Here is a 13,384-nt window from a genome sequence, read left to right on the forward strand (position 1 = left end):
TCACTGTCCTCATTCCAGTTAAACCTACAATCCTTCTTCATCAAGTTGGTCATGGGCTTTGCTATTTTGGAGAAGTCTTTCACAAACCTCTTATAGTAACCGGCTAAACCCAAGAAACTTCTTATATCTGTGACATTCTTTGGGGTAGGCCATTCACTCACGACTTTGATATTTGCAGGATCTACTGACACACCCTCCTTGGAGACGAAATGACCCAAAAATGACACTCTTTCCAACCAAAATTCACACTTCGAAAACTTCGCATACAGTTGGTTGTCCCTAAGTGCCTGTAAAATGACTCTCAAATGACCCTCATGTTCCTCCTTGCTCTTAGAATAGATCCGTATATCGTCTATGAACACAACGACAAATTTATCGAGGTAGGGTCGAAAAATCCTATTCATGAGATCCATGAAAACGGCAGGTGCATTAGTTAACCCAAAAGGCATGACCGTAAACTCATAGTGACCATATCTAGTCCTGAAGGCAGTCTTAGGTATATCGTGATCAACAACCCTCAATTGATGGTAACCTGACCTTAAGTCTATTTTGGAGAACATCCCGGCACCCTGAAGTTGGTCAAACAAGTCATTAATCCTATGTAATGGGTACTTGTTTTTCACAGTGAATTTGTTCAACTCACGATAGTCTATACACAACCCTAAACTACTATCCTTCTTCTTCACAAATAAAACGGGAGCTCCCCACGGTGACATACTAGGTCTAATATACCCTTTGTCGAGTATTTCCTCCAACTGGTTTTTCAACTCGTTCATTTATGCTGGAGCCATTCGGTATGGGGCTTTCGAAATTGGTCCAGTCCCAAGTATTAGGTCAACGGTGAATTCTACCTCACTCTTTGGAGGCATACCAGGTATTTCTTCAGGAAAAACATCCTGTAACTCTCGGACTATAGGTACATCTTCAGATCTCAACGGATCATCCTCAACTCTTCTCACCGAACACATAAATAGAGGCCATCCCTTGTCTACGTATTTCTTAAGTTACAGGGCATTGATCACCTTAATCCCAGGTTCTCGAGGTATTCTCCTATATGACACCCTTTTCCCGAAGTGTAACAACCTTGAATTTTCACTTTCTTTAGAAAACATATTAGAGTACAAAGCATGGACAATTCAAGAGTTGTTATGCCGTGGTTATTAAACACTTAATAACAGCAAGGCGAAAGGTACTACTACTAATACATAAATTAATTATTAATTATTACAACTAAAAGAAAATGTAATTAATTAATACACTCCTATAACAAACCATAATTTAATCTATTGCAGCGGAAGTCTTAACTTTAATAAATCTACATCTAGGTGAAGTCAACGCTCTCACCCCAATATAAGCTAGTCACCATCAAGCCCTGCACATTGAAGACATGTAATATCAGCCAAAAGGCTGAGCAAGATTTCATACCAATAACAACTTTGAACTATCCAATGTGCAGGTGGAATACATATATAGTATTCCACAAAAATCATTTCGCTTGTACAACATTCAACTTGAATATAATAGACAACCTTCAATAATTCAAATCCACTTTACCTTCTTTTTAAACCATTGTGTAAAACTTTCAAATATAACTCCTTTGAAATCTGTGAGTAGAAAGTAATAAAAATCCAATGAGCTAGCTAGGCTCACTAGATAAGGTAAACACCAAAGTCCCTAGTATGCATACCCCTAACTTGATAACGTACCAAAGGAAGACAAATGGCAAGAGTATGATCAACATACTCCCAACTACTAAAATATATTGTTGAGACATTGTTAACTCAACATACTTCCAAACTCGGAGAATACCGCTTACCGGCAACCCCACAATAAAACTCTATAAACCCTCGTAAGGGTGAGGAACTTCCTCATTTTAATAATATCTTAAATAATCTAATAAATTATTTTGATATAAACATCGTCAAAACAATTTAAATGTTCCATAAATAGCATCGTAAAAACGATTCCAAACTCAATATAAATCACAAATCAATATGAAATACTTTCTGTAATAATCTGTACAAGCTTAGTATGAAATTTTACCTTATTAGCAAACCACTATCAACCAATCTCAATTACAAGTCAAAAGGGTTCTTCTACGAACCCGCGATCTACAATATAATATAATATGGTATAACTCACTTGACTACAACGTTTACATAGTTTACACATAAACGATATAACCTAGTTAATGAGCCTTGACTACCATTAAAAAAAACAAATTACTTTAAATTTAATCCAAAGAGAATACACCAAAGTCAACACAAGTCAAACTGGTCAACAAAAGCCAAATTGTAGATACTACTAACTACATGAAAATAACATGCATTATATTTAATTTCAGCAGAAATTTAAAATAGGGATAACTTTCTCCTATGATGTCCAAATGAAACGTTTCTTGAGCCTATCTTGGGTGAAATTTCGATACGAACAACTTTTGTGAAATAGTATTTTGGCTAAAAACGCCCATAAACTGACACAAAACACAAATTACGAATCTGACATGTAATTCCTACGAGTTATAGTTCTTGTTCATAAACTTATTCTTAATAAACAAAATTCCTTTCAATCAAGCTACACCCAACGCTCATAATCAAAAACCCCCAATTCAATTTAACTCAAGAACCCTAAACTAACAAAACTCCAATTCGAAATTAAGCCAAAACTGAAATTAAAACATGACAAGGAATCTTACTTGATTAGGGAAAGTAATGAGAGCAAAATTACACTATAAGAGAACCCGAAAATCTCCACTTCGATCCGATTTATGACCCGAAAATCGCAAGTCCATGAACAATTTATACCCTTTGAGAACCCCAAAAATACCGAGAACTATTGAAGATGGATGAATCACGGTTGATGTATGATGATAGTTGATGGAAATTCTTGTAGCTTTATTGATACTTGTTACAAGGAGTTGAAGATTGAAAAAAAAAAGAAAGCAATATGAAGTATAGAGGAAAAAGGGGTCGTGGGTTTGATGCTTAGCAAAATAGGATTAGGTAACAGTAGTACTCCTCTCTTTCTTTTACTTTCCTTTCTTTCTTTTTTTCCTCCCTCTTTATAATATTTAATTAATTAGTAGTTGGATACTTAAACCTAGGAAATTTAGGAGTTAGTTTTTTTTTTGACTCCTTTTAAGGTAAACTCAACTTGAGGGAAATAAAATATATTTACTAAAAAAGTATTTTAAATTTTTTTTTTTGATAAACTAAAATAATATAAGTACTTACTAACCAAGTATAAAAAATATCGGGTGTTACACGAAGGATCCCTCAGTTCCACTTTCTGTGCATCGCAATCTATCTAAGCCATGTACTTCCCAAGCCAATCCATCCCCAAAATGATGTCTAGGTTCGATAAGTTAAACTCTATCAAATCAAAAGGAAAGAAACCCTCCCCAATTTTCAGTGGCATTTTTAGAAATCTCTTAGAGCAATTAACAGTCTCCCCAGACGGAATAACTATTGGCATAGAAATCGACTCAGACTCGATCAATGCTAAATTTCTAACGGTTGAATGGGCAATAAATGACAATGATGCTCCAGAATCGAATAATACTTTAATATGAGTAGAGTTGATAGAAAATGTACCCGTGACAACATCTCTACGAGCCTCTTCTTCGCTAGTCATCATCATATACAGCTTCCCCTTGCCCTTATTATCTTGGGAATTGGTTGCATGGTTCCCATTAGATCTCTGATTGTTGGTGTTGGTTGAAGGCTTGGAGTAATTAGAATTTCCATTGTAAGCACTTCCCCCATTTCCATTCCCATTTTCATTTCCATTTCGAGGCTTGTCCCCATAATTCCCTTTCTTTTGGCCATTGGGGTTAAGTTTATTTTTCGAGTAGCCCTCATATGCTCTATGTCCCAATTTCCCACATTCTCGACATTCCACCTTGTTACCCTCACAGTCTCTCCCAAGATGGTTGTTAGGGCACTTTCTACACCTATACACAAGCTCAGGTCTGCGGTTGTTGGTGTTATCATTGCGGTTATTGTTGTTGGGATTAAAGTTGTTGTTATTGGGTCCCTTATCGAAATTTCTTTGAGGGTTTTGATGGTTTTGGTTCCCATTATGCTTCTTTTCAAACTTCTGGACCTCGGGGTTTAGATTATCTTTCCGTTTCTCACCCTGCTTAACCCCTTCCTCTCGCTTCCTGATGGCATAAAGATGAGCAGCTTTGCCAAACACATGATCTAAAGAGGTGAATGTATCTCCCCCCAGTCTTCCTTGCAAGTCAAGGGTAAGTCTTAGTTCGAAACGTGAGGCTTTAGCTTCCTCAGTAGGGGCAATTTCCGGGGCAAATCTCATCAGCTCAATGAACTTCCGGTATGACGCAGTCGGAAATTATGGAGAAAAGCAAGCGCTAATCTCGATCAATAACAGACAGATTTACAAGCGATAAATCTATAAAAGAAACTCTGGAATCCACCAGAAAAGAGTAGGAACTCTGTGATATTATTAAAAGTCAAAAACTGCCTCCAAACAATGACCTAACAATGTTTAAATACGTAAAACAAAACCCTAATACGAAATTAAGGAAATAATAACACCACTTGTAACAGCCCCCGTCCTAGCTTATGTTAAATATTGATTAAAAACTATACTTTCTAGCAATAGTGGAAGCAAGAGCATAATCAAACGTTACGGAGGCTCACCCTGGAGTCAACCCATTAATATGGCTGGATTGACTCTACGAGCTACACTTAAATCAAACATTCATCACACATGAAAATTAATTTAGTTATTACAAACCCAAAATAAGATTTTAATCATAAGTTTAAACAGTATTCATAAACAGAAGTAAATCTCAAAAGGTGATCATGTTCAAGCTTGCATCTACTAGGATAGTTGGGACATGACTTCATATTCGCTCTTCCCTCAGATTACCTTAGTTTGCTAGTTCCTGCACAAAAATCTGCCCCCACCAGGACAGGTTCATAGAACAAAAAGAAGAAAGAAAAATCAGCTTACGCTGGTACACATATCAACCCAAAGATAATTATGGTGGCTGAGCATATAATGTATTCACAATCCAAATCCACTTTGCAAAATCCATGGTTTAAATAAAAACACCATCTCAACATAAAATTCCACAATTTAATGTTTTAAAAGATAATCACAAACTTCTCAACACACACACAAAGTCAAAACTCAGTTATGCGTAAGAAGAAGATTCACACATTGAGGTGCACCTAAGTGCAAACTCCACACAATTCGGAGTTAAACTCCTACTTTTACTCGCTTGCAAGCTTTAATAGGACATGTCCTTACACATATACACACATTCCTCTTCTATACGCAAAAAGAGTTCAAAACCATTTATCACAATTTCGAAATAAGTCACCAATGTTCGGTGATTGAAAGAAAATTGTTAATTACTTCAATAAGAATGGTTGAAGATGGTTATGACAGTAGTTAAGTGATAATTTGAGGTGCAATATATCATTCAAAATCAAGAGTTTGCTCATTAATCCCTTGTGTAAAGAACTTAAGTTATGTTAAGTAAAAAAGATGTTTTTCGGAAGCGAAAATGTACTTAGCTTGAATCTCAATTTCACATGAACTTAATAAGTGGAGTTCTTCAACCTTAAACCTACTGGAAATCTCCTCACTTGTAAAGAAATTTATTTAAACAACATCTCACGCAAAACTAAAGTACATTCGTGTCTAAAATGCAGTTTTTAATGTGAAATTCTTCTACTTTGGTATGTCATTAAGTAAGAAAAGATTATTAAACAAGTTATAATTCTAAAATACAGTAGATTAGTGATAGAAACTTTTGTGATAATCCTTTAAAACTTCCACTTATCATTTGCTAAACATAACTTCATAAAAACATGGAAAACTAGGGTAGTTTAGTCACCTTTTTAGTGTAAAAATCAACTATCAATTGAGGATGTTCTTAAAATCATGATACCTACACATGCAACCTCTTAACAATCACTTAAACTACTGTTCCATCAACCAACTTCATTCCAAAACAATTCAATCTCCAAACCACAAACAAAAGTTCATGAAAAACAACAAAAATCACATAACTAGTTATAATGTAGTGAAAGAACATGCTTTTCCACTTGATTATTGAAGATTCAATGATTAATCCTTTTCAAATACTAACATGCAGTAGATATTAATCACCTAAAATCAAGAAAATCCTCCTTAAAATCGTTCTCAATAATTTTACCAAATTTTTGTATAAACTAGGTTTCCAAATAGAGTTGTTTTATGTGTACCTTCACTTCTAACAGCAATAATCCGACTTCTCCTTCTCCTCAAGACTTGATTCTTGATTCTTTTTGATCCTAAGACATAAAAGAACATTCACACCAAATTTCATAAGAAAATACCTCAAGGAATTACCTTAATTCAACCTGAACATTTACTATACTTACTGTTTCCTTGATTGAAGAAGATGGCTTTGCTTCTTGAACTTCCCGACTCTTAAAGCTCGAACTTTTACCTTCCCAGTATGCACCTATGTGTTTAGAATATGAATCAAGCTTTGCATGCAAGTTTTTATAGAGAAAAATTGAAGAAAACGAAGGAAGAAACCAAGCTCTGCAATCTCGCAGGAGCTGGCGAGTGAGAGAGAGAAAGATGGTGAGTTCTGGGCAGCAAGGTTTTGTTGTGGTAATGTGCTGAAATTTTTATGAGGTGTTGGTATGCATGTGAACTAAGTCTGAGTATATTTTATATCTCGTGATCTCTTCTTCAATAAGCCAAATGGGGTCTTTGTTCCTACTTGATCCTCTGCAGAAATTTCTGTTCTTCTTTTGTAATATCCTAAGCCTAATTTTTTATATTAAATTGCCTATTAGTGATCTAACTTTCCCAAAGATGATTATTTTACTCAAAAACATCCATAACATATACTCCTTAATTTATCTTAGCCCATATATATTAAAGAACTCCAAGATCCATTCTATTATGCACAACCACCAATTTGCCTAATAGTTGAACATGATTTCTATCTTCCACTAGTCCTCAATTTCCACATCTCAACTGCTTAAAATAATATATCGATACTAAATGTTCCCATGTAACTTAGTAATATTATTATCATTATATAATTCTTTTTAAGTACTAATTACACACAAACACACATTATTTTTACACACAACTTATCATACGTATTACTTACGTACGATCACATTTAAATTTCCCGAGTTAAGCTACTTAATCGAGTATTAATTATTTATTATTTACTGGCTGTTACACGCTTCCCCCCTTAAGAAGTTTCGTCCCGAACTTAAGCCGTACCTTAGAAAAGTTGTGGATAGGGAGCGTGTTTATATTCAGTTTCTTTCCCACGTAGCCTCCTCCGAATCCTGACTGGACCACAATACCTTGACCAATGGTATGACTTGATTCCGTAGAACCTTTTCGCTCGGTCCAATATTCTGATCGGTCTTTCTTCATAACTAAGAGTCTCATCAAGTTGCAATGGTTCATGAGTAACACATGAGAAGGATCGTGCACATATTTCCGAAGCTCTGTGATACATGGAACACATTATGGATGCGAGACAGTTCCGTTGGCAACGCAATTTCATAGCTACCTCACCAACTCTTTTCAAGATTTCATAAGGTCCAATGAACTTCGGGCTAAGTTTGCCTCGAATCCCGAATCTCTTTACGCCTTTGGTAGGGGAAACTTTAAGGAAAACTTTATCTCCGACTTCAAATTCCAGTTTCCTCCTTCTTACGTCTGCATATTTCTTCTGACGATCCTGAGCGATTTTCATCTTTTCCTGGATTATTCGATTTGATCCATAGTCTCTTGAACTAACTCTGGTCCTAGGTACTCTATTCCTCAAATCTTCCCAACAAATCGGCGTTCGGCACTTTCGACCATACAGGGCTTCATATGGAGCCATTCCTATTGTGGCTTGATGACTGTTGTTATAAGAGAATTCTATCAAAGCCAAATGATCTTCCCAAGACCCTTGGAATTCCAAAACACAAGCTCGCAACATATCTTCCAATACCTGAATTGTACGTTCAGTTTGACCATCGGTAACAGGATGAAATCGCTTACTAAATTTCATGTTGTTCCAAAGCTTCCTGAAGTTTCTCCCAAAAAATGAGCCAGAATCGGGGGTCTCTATCCGAAACGATGCTTACTGGTACCCATGAAGACGAACAATATTCCGAATGTAGGCATCTGCCATCTGCGACTGATTCCAAGTTCCCTTTATTGCAAGAAATCGCGCCGTTTTTGTGAGACGATCCACTATTACCCAAATTGAGTCATTTCCTTTCCTAGATCTTGGTAACCCAGACACAAAATCCATTGAGACAGAATCCTTCTTCCATTCTGGAAATAGGTAGTGGTTGCAATAACCCAGGGGCCTTCTGGCGCTCAAACTTCACCTTTTGACATGTTAAACATCTCACTACATATCTCGCTACATCCTTCTTGAGGCCTCTCCACCAGAAGTATTTCTTAAGATCTCGCACCATTTTGTCCCTACCAGGATGCACTGAATACGGACTACTATGAGCTTCCTTCAAAACCCTTTGTCTTAAAACCCTTTTCGGAAATAATTAAAATGCTAATTTCGGGCCTTAAACGAACTCGGATGGCTTAAAAAGTCTATAGGTCACAACATAGCGGTGAGTTCGACTCGTTGGCTCGTTCCGCTTCCGAAAAGGTATCACAATAAGCAATCGGACTCCGTCGGCCCGATTAGTAGAAATCATTTCAGGCTTTTTTGTCGAACTTCATTATCGAACTTATCCGTTAGCCATCCTACGTCATGGTAGTAGTCCTCAACGGACAGGGTCCCTTGCTCTAAAATCATAAATTCCTGGGCTTTCTGCTTCTTAAGATATGGAGGGTAATATTTGTCCCTTAAGGCCTTTTTGAAGGTTTCCCACCAAAAACCAGGCTGATCAGGAGGTTTTCCTTAGCTTGGGTCCACCAGAAATGCGCATCTCCCTGTAAGTAGTAGCTAGCTAAGGGGCACAATTTTCTCATCAGGGCGAGACAAGGTGAAGAAACGTTAATCGAACTCCCTAACCCAGTTCTCTAATTCCTCGGGTCCCCCCCTTTCCCATTCGGTATCGGTGGGTTCCTACGAGCAACCTTCTCAGATAAATCTTCATCTTGGTTGTGACCTTGGGCTAGGTTGGTTGTGATAATTTGCACCAGGTCACGTATCGATTGCTCGATATTCAGAGAGGTTTTAGGTGTGCCTCCTGACCGAACCATTCTACGCTGGAAATAACATAATAGCTATCTCAGTGACGTACACCTAATCTTTACCTAACAATCACATTGCACATATAACCAGTTATGGTTGCGAACAAACATTAAGCCTCTATTTACTTGCACACAAACATCTCAAATAAGATGTCACAACTAATAATAGAGAAAAACATAAATGTATCATTAAAGGTTTTAAAACATATTTTATATATATAGGTATTTAAGAGACAAAACGATCATTTCAATCAAGTAAATAGTTTTGTCACAAAATAAGGTTTTAGTTCAACACCATTTTTGAAACATCCTTGTACATCCTCTTAATCTAGTCATATTTGAAGATTTCAAGAATCTTTCACAACTTCAATTGAGTAACCAACAACACATACGAATTCAAGGCACGAAATGAAATCACAATTGAAATCACTCCTATAATTTAATGCATGTAACATAATCTATATGCTCCTATCCCATACTACCCATTTTAAAATCCTTTTTAAAACATCTTTGAAAATAGGATCTTCTGGCTCTAAATCCAGTTTTGTAACACCCCCAAAATCCATACACGTCTACGACTACGTCGTATCGACTTTGGGAGTGTTACCGCCGCGATGAAACGCAAGGCTTAATAAGAAAGAATATTAACTCAAACCATTGTCTCGAAAACTGAAATGCAGCGGAAATAAAAATGTAACTACAACTCGGGAATCTTCAACGACCTCTATTATTCAAAACACAACTAATTAAGTAAACCCTAATATTCTTGGCATACTTAATTCAAAAGCTATAAAGTCCAAGACTAAGGACTACCCCCGAATGCTCAGTATCATGCAGCAGCACCAGTGCACCTAGTCTGCTCCCCATTATAGCATCAATGGTTCATCACAGATCAACAATGTAACACCCCCAAAATCCATACACGTCTAATGCTACATCGCATCGACTTTGGGAGTGTTACCGCCGCGATGGAACGCAAGGCATAATTAGAAATACGGTAACTCAAATTCATTGTCTCAAAACCAAATTGCAGCAGAATAGAAAATGTAAATACAACTTGGGAATCATAGATGACCCCTATTTATTCAAACTCAAACCATTTAACAACGTTCTATAAAATTCAGCGATACTCAATCCAAATGTTTAACTTCAAAACTACAGACTAGCCCCCGTATGCTTGATATCATGCAGCAGCACCATCACACCTAGTCTGCTCCCCATTGAAGCGTCAATGGTTCATCACAGGTCAACAAACACATAATAACACACAGAATCAGCTATGCTGAGTACGTAATGAACCATTGAAAATATATGAACATAAATAATGCACATGTGAACAATCTGATAATTGATACTACGTTATCTCACATCCTTTAGTCTTTCTTTATTTGGCATCGAACGGGCACCGTCATCTTACTAGAGTCATACGGGCTACTGAATCCTTAATAGACAACTTGGTCTATTAGATGAAATGCAAATACGGTTTTGTTCTGTCTCACCCATCACCTTAGTATGCATACCCCCAAGATCGAACGGAACCTTCCGCCTACTTGAGTTATCAAAATATAAGGACACTACTGTCGTCATAGTAGGCCTGCGTAGGAGTGTAGGACAAGTCCCACACTCCCCCCATTGTTCTATACTTGTAGGGAATCCAACTACAAGTTATTGCCATAATCTTCTTTTACTACTAACTATTCTTTTTATAACTTCAAGGAGTCATTTACATGCTCTCTTAATTACAAAGCTCAATCTTATCTCTGGTAACAGTCTCGTTACACTATAGATTAGATTAATAATGTTGATGTTACACTACGATAGAACTTCGCATCTCAATGCAACATGTTTTAATGCAACATATTGATTTCACGTTACAAACGTCTAACCAAACAATCACAATCAAATGTTCCCTATCATGGTACTAGGTTCCAATAAAATGAACTGCAACCTAATCATGATACTAAAGCTTGAAAGTAAACTGGTACGCGTACGTACCTTGTAGCGGAGAATTTTCGCTGACTTAATTGAACGAGCCGCTTATGAAATTGGGATCTAAACCGTTAATACAAAGCTTTAGTGCTACGTCCTTGATAACACTAACAACTACTACGTACTAAGACCATAATGATCTAATGATTCGAATTAAACGATAGTTAAAACCTTCTTCCAGACTTTCGTTACTTTTCTATTCTAGTGGATTTAACGTCTTTTAGAAGTCAAAGTTAGTGAGTAACTAAACTTAGTTAGTGTCATTAGTCCACTATTTTACCAAACCAAATGGGTCATAAGTCCAACATGTCTTATGTCCAGAAGTTAAGTCATATGTCCAAAAAGGTAAGTCATATGTCCCAAAAGTTAGGTTCCATGAAACAGGTCACGCATAATACGATAATAACTTTAACTAATAATAATAACACACTTTTCCTACTTTCATCTTATTCCAATTACAAACCTAACCAGAATTTTAACTTAAAAACAGAATAATAACTTAACTAGTTAAACAGTCTAATAATTTATTACACAACTTTACTTACTAATTACTAATTACTAAAATACAACTTACGTAATTACGAAAAACAGTAAATATAAAAATAAACTAATACTGACATACTAAGTTAAGTACATAAATTATACCGCTGAAACTCGCCGCCGAAAGAATTCCGACGACCGAAAACCACACCACACACGCGCACAACAGCCTCGCAAGGCTTCGCTCGTTGCGCACGGACGCCCACACCAGCCTCGCTGGTTCGCACAATCCCGACGCGACTCGCACAACCACCGACGCTTGCCTCGTCGCGCTAGAATTGCGGATCTCGAACGACCCTCGTCGCAACCGTCTCGCACCGAACCTTCTCGCCTTCGCACCCTTTTCCGCACACTCGAACCACACACACGCGACCCTCGTCGCAACATTGTTCACCTTTCGCACCACAACCCTCGAGCACCGCTCTCCTTTCGCACCAAAACCCTCGAACACCGCACAAAACCCTCGACCCTTCGCACCCCTCGACGAGATTCCGAGAAAGATTCCAGCGAGGGAGACGAAGAAGGAAGGGAGAGGTTCTGAAGGAGGGAGAGCAGCGAGAGATTGAGAGAAAAGAGAGAGAAATCTGAGAGAGAGAGAGATAAATCGGCTGAGGAGAGAGAGAGAAAAAGAAAAGTCGGCTGGGAGAGGGAGAGAGAAGGGTTTAGGGTTTTCTGATTTTCCCTCTCCTTTTCCTTTTTATACTCCCCTTCAACCCTAGGTTAAGTAAAAATCAGTTTAACCTTTTTAAAACTCCGAAAATTTCCCAAACCTACTCGTATTATCAACAATTTACTCCTATTATTTTGTAAATAAACTAAAATACCTTTTTATTAATTTCTTTATATTTTCATAATTAATACGAAATAACTCCCAAAAATACGGAGTATTACAAACAAACACATAATAATACACAATCAGCTATGCTGAGTACAAAATAAACCACTACATGCATATAAACATAAACAAAGCAATAATGAACAATCCTAAGCATGATACTACGATAACGTTACAGCCTTTACTCTTTATTTTGTTGGCAGCGAAGGGGGCACCGTCATCTTACTAGAATCATACGGGCAACTTATCCTTAATAGACAACTTAGTCTATTAGATAAAATGCAAATACGGTTTCATTCCGTCTCACACCCATCACCTTAGTATGCATACCCCCAAAATCGTACGAAACCTTTCGCCTACTTGAGTTATCAAAAATTTATAAGGACACTACTGTTGTCACAGTAGGCCTGCGTAGGAGCGCAGAACAAGTCCCACACTCCCTCCATTGTTCATCACTTTTAGGGAGTCCAACTACAAGTTTATTGCCATAGTTCATTCTTAATACTGTCTATTTGTATCATAATCACATAGAATCAATTAACATGTTCACTTAGCTACAGTACTCAAATCTTTTCTCTTGTAACACTCTTGTTACACCATGGATCAGATAATATGAATACTATACTCATGTTCATAATACGATAGAATTACGCATTCCAATGCCACATATCGATTTTCAATCATAAAAATGTTACCAAACAATCTCAACAATCAAACCGTTCCCTATCATGATTCTAGGTTCCAATAGAATAAATCACAACCTAATCATGATACTAGTACTTGCAACTAAACTAGTACGCGTACGTA

The 13,384-nt window shown here is 37.1% G+C and overlaps 1 long non-coding RNA gene across 1 annotated transcript; it reads right to left on the reverse strand.

Moving 5' to 3' along the window:
* Positions 1-1,090: 1,090 nt before the first annotated feature.
* LOC125492251 (uncharacterized) lies at positions 1,091-2,111 on the reverse strand. Its single transcript, XR_008967232.1, has 2 exons — positions 2,044-2,111; positions 1,091-1,372 (listed from the first exon to the last, which is right to left on the reverse strand). It is a non-coding gene; the product is annotated as an uncharacterized LOC125492251 (long non-coding RNA).
* Positions 2,112-13,384: the final 11,273 nt, after the last annotated feature.

Source organism: Beta vulgaris, chromosome 8 (genome assembly GCF_026745355.1).
Source record: "Beta vulgaris subsp. vulgaris cultivar EL10 chromosome 8, EL10.2, whole genome shotgun sequence".
Taxonomy (NCBI): domain Eukaryota; kingdom Viridiplantae; phylum Streptophyta; class Magnoliopsida; order Caryophyllales; family Amaranthaceae; genus Beta; species Beta vulgaris.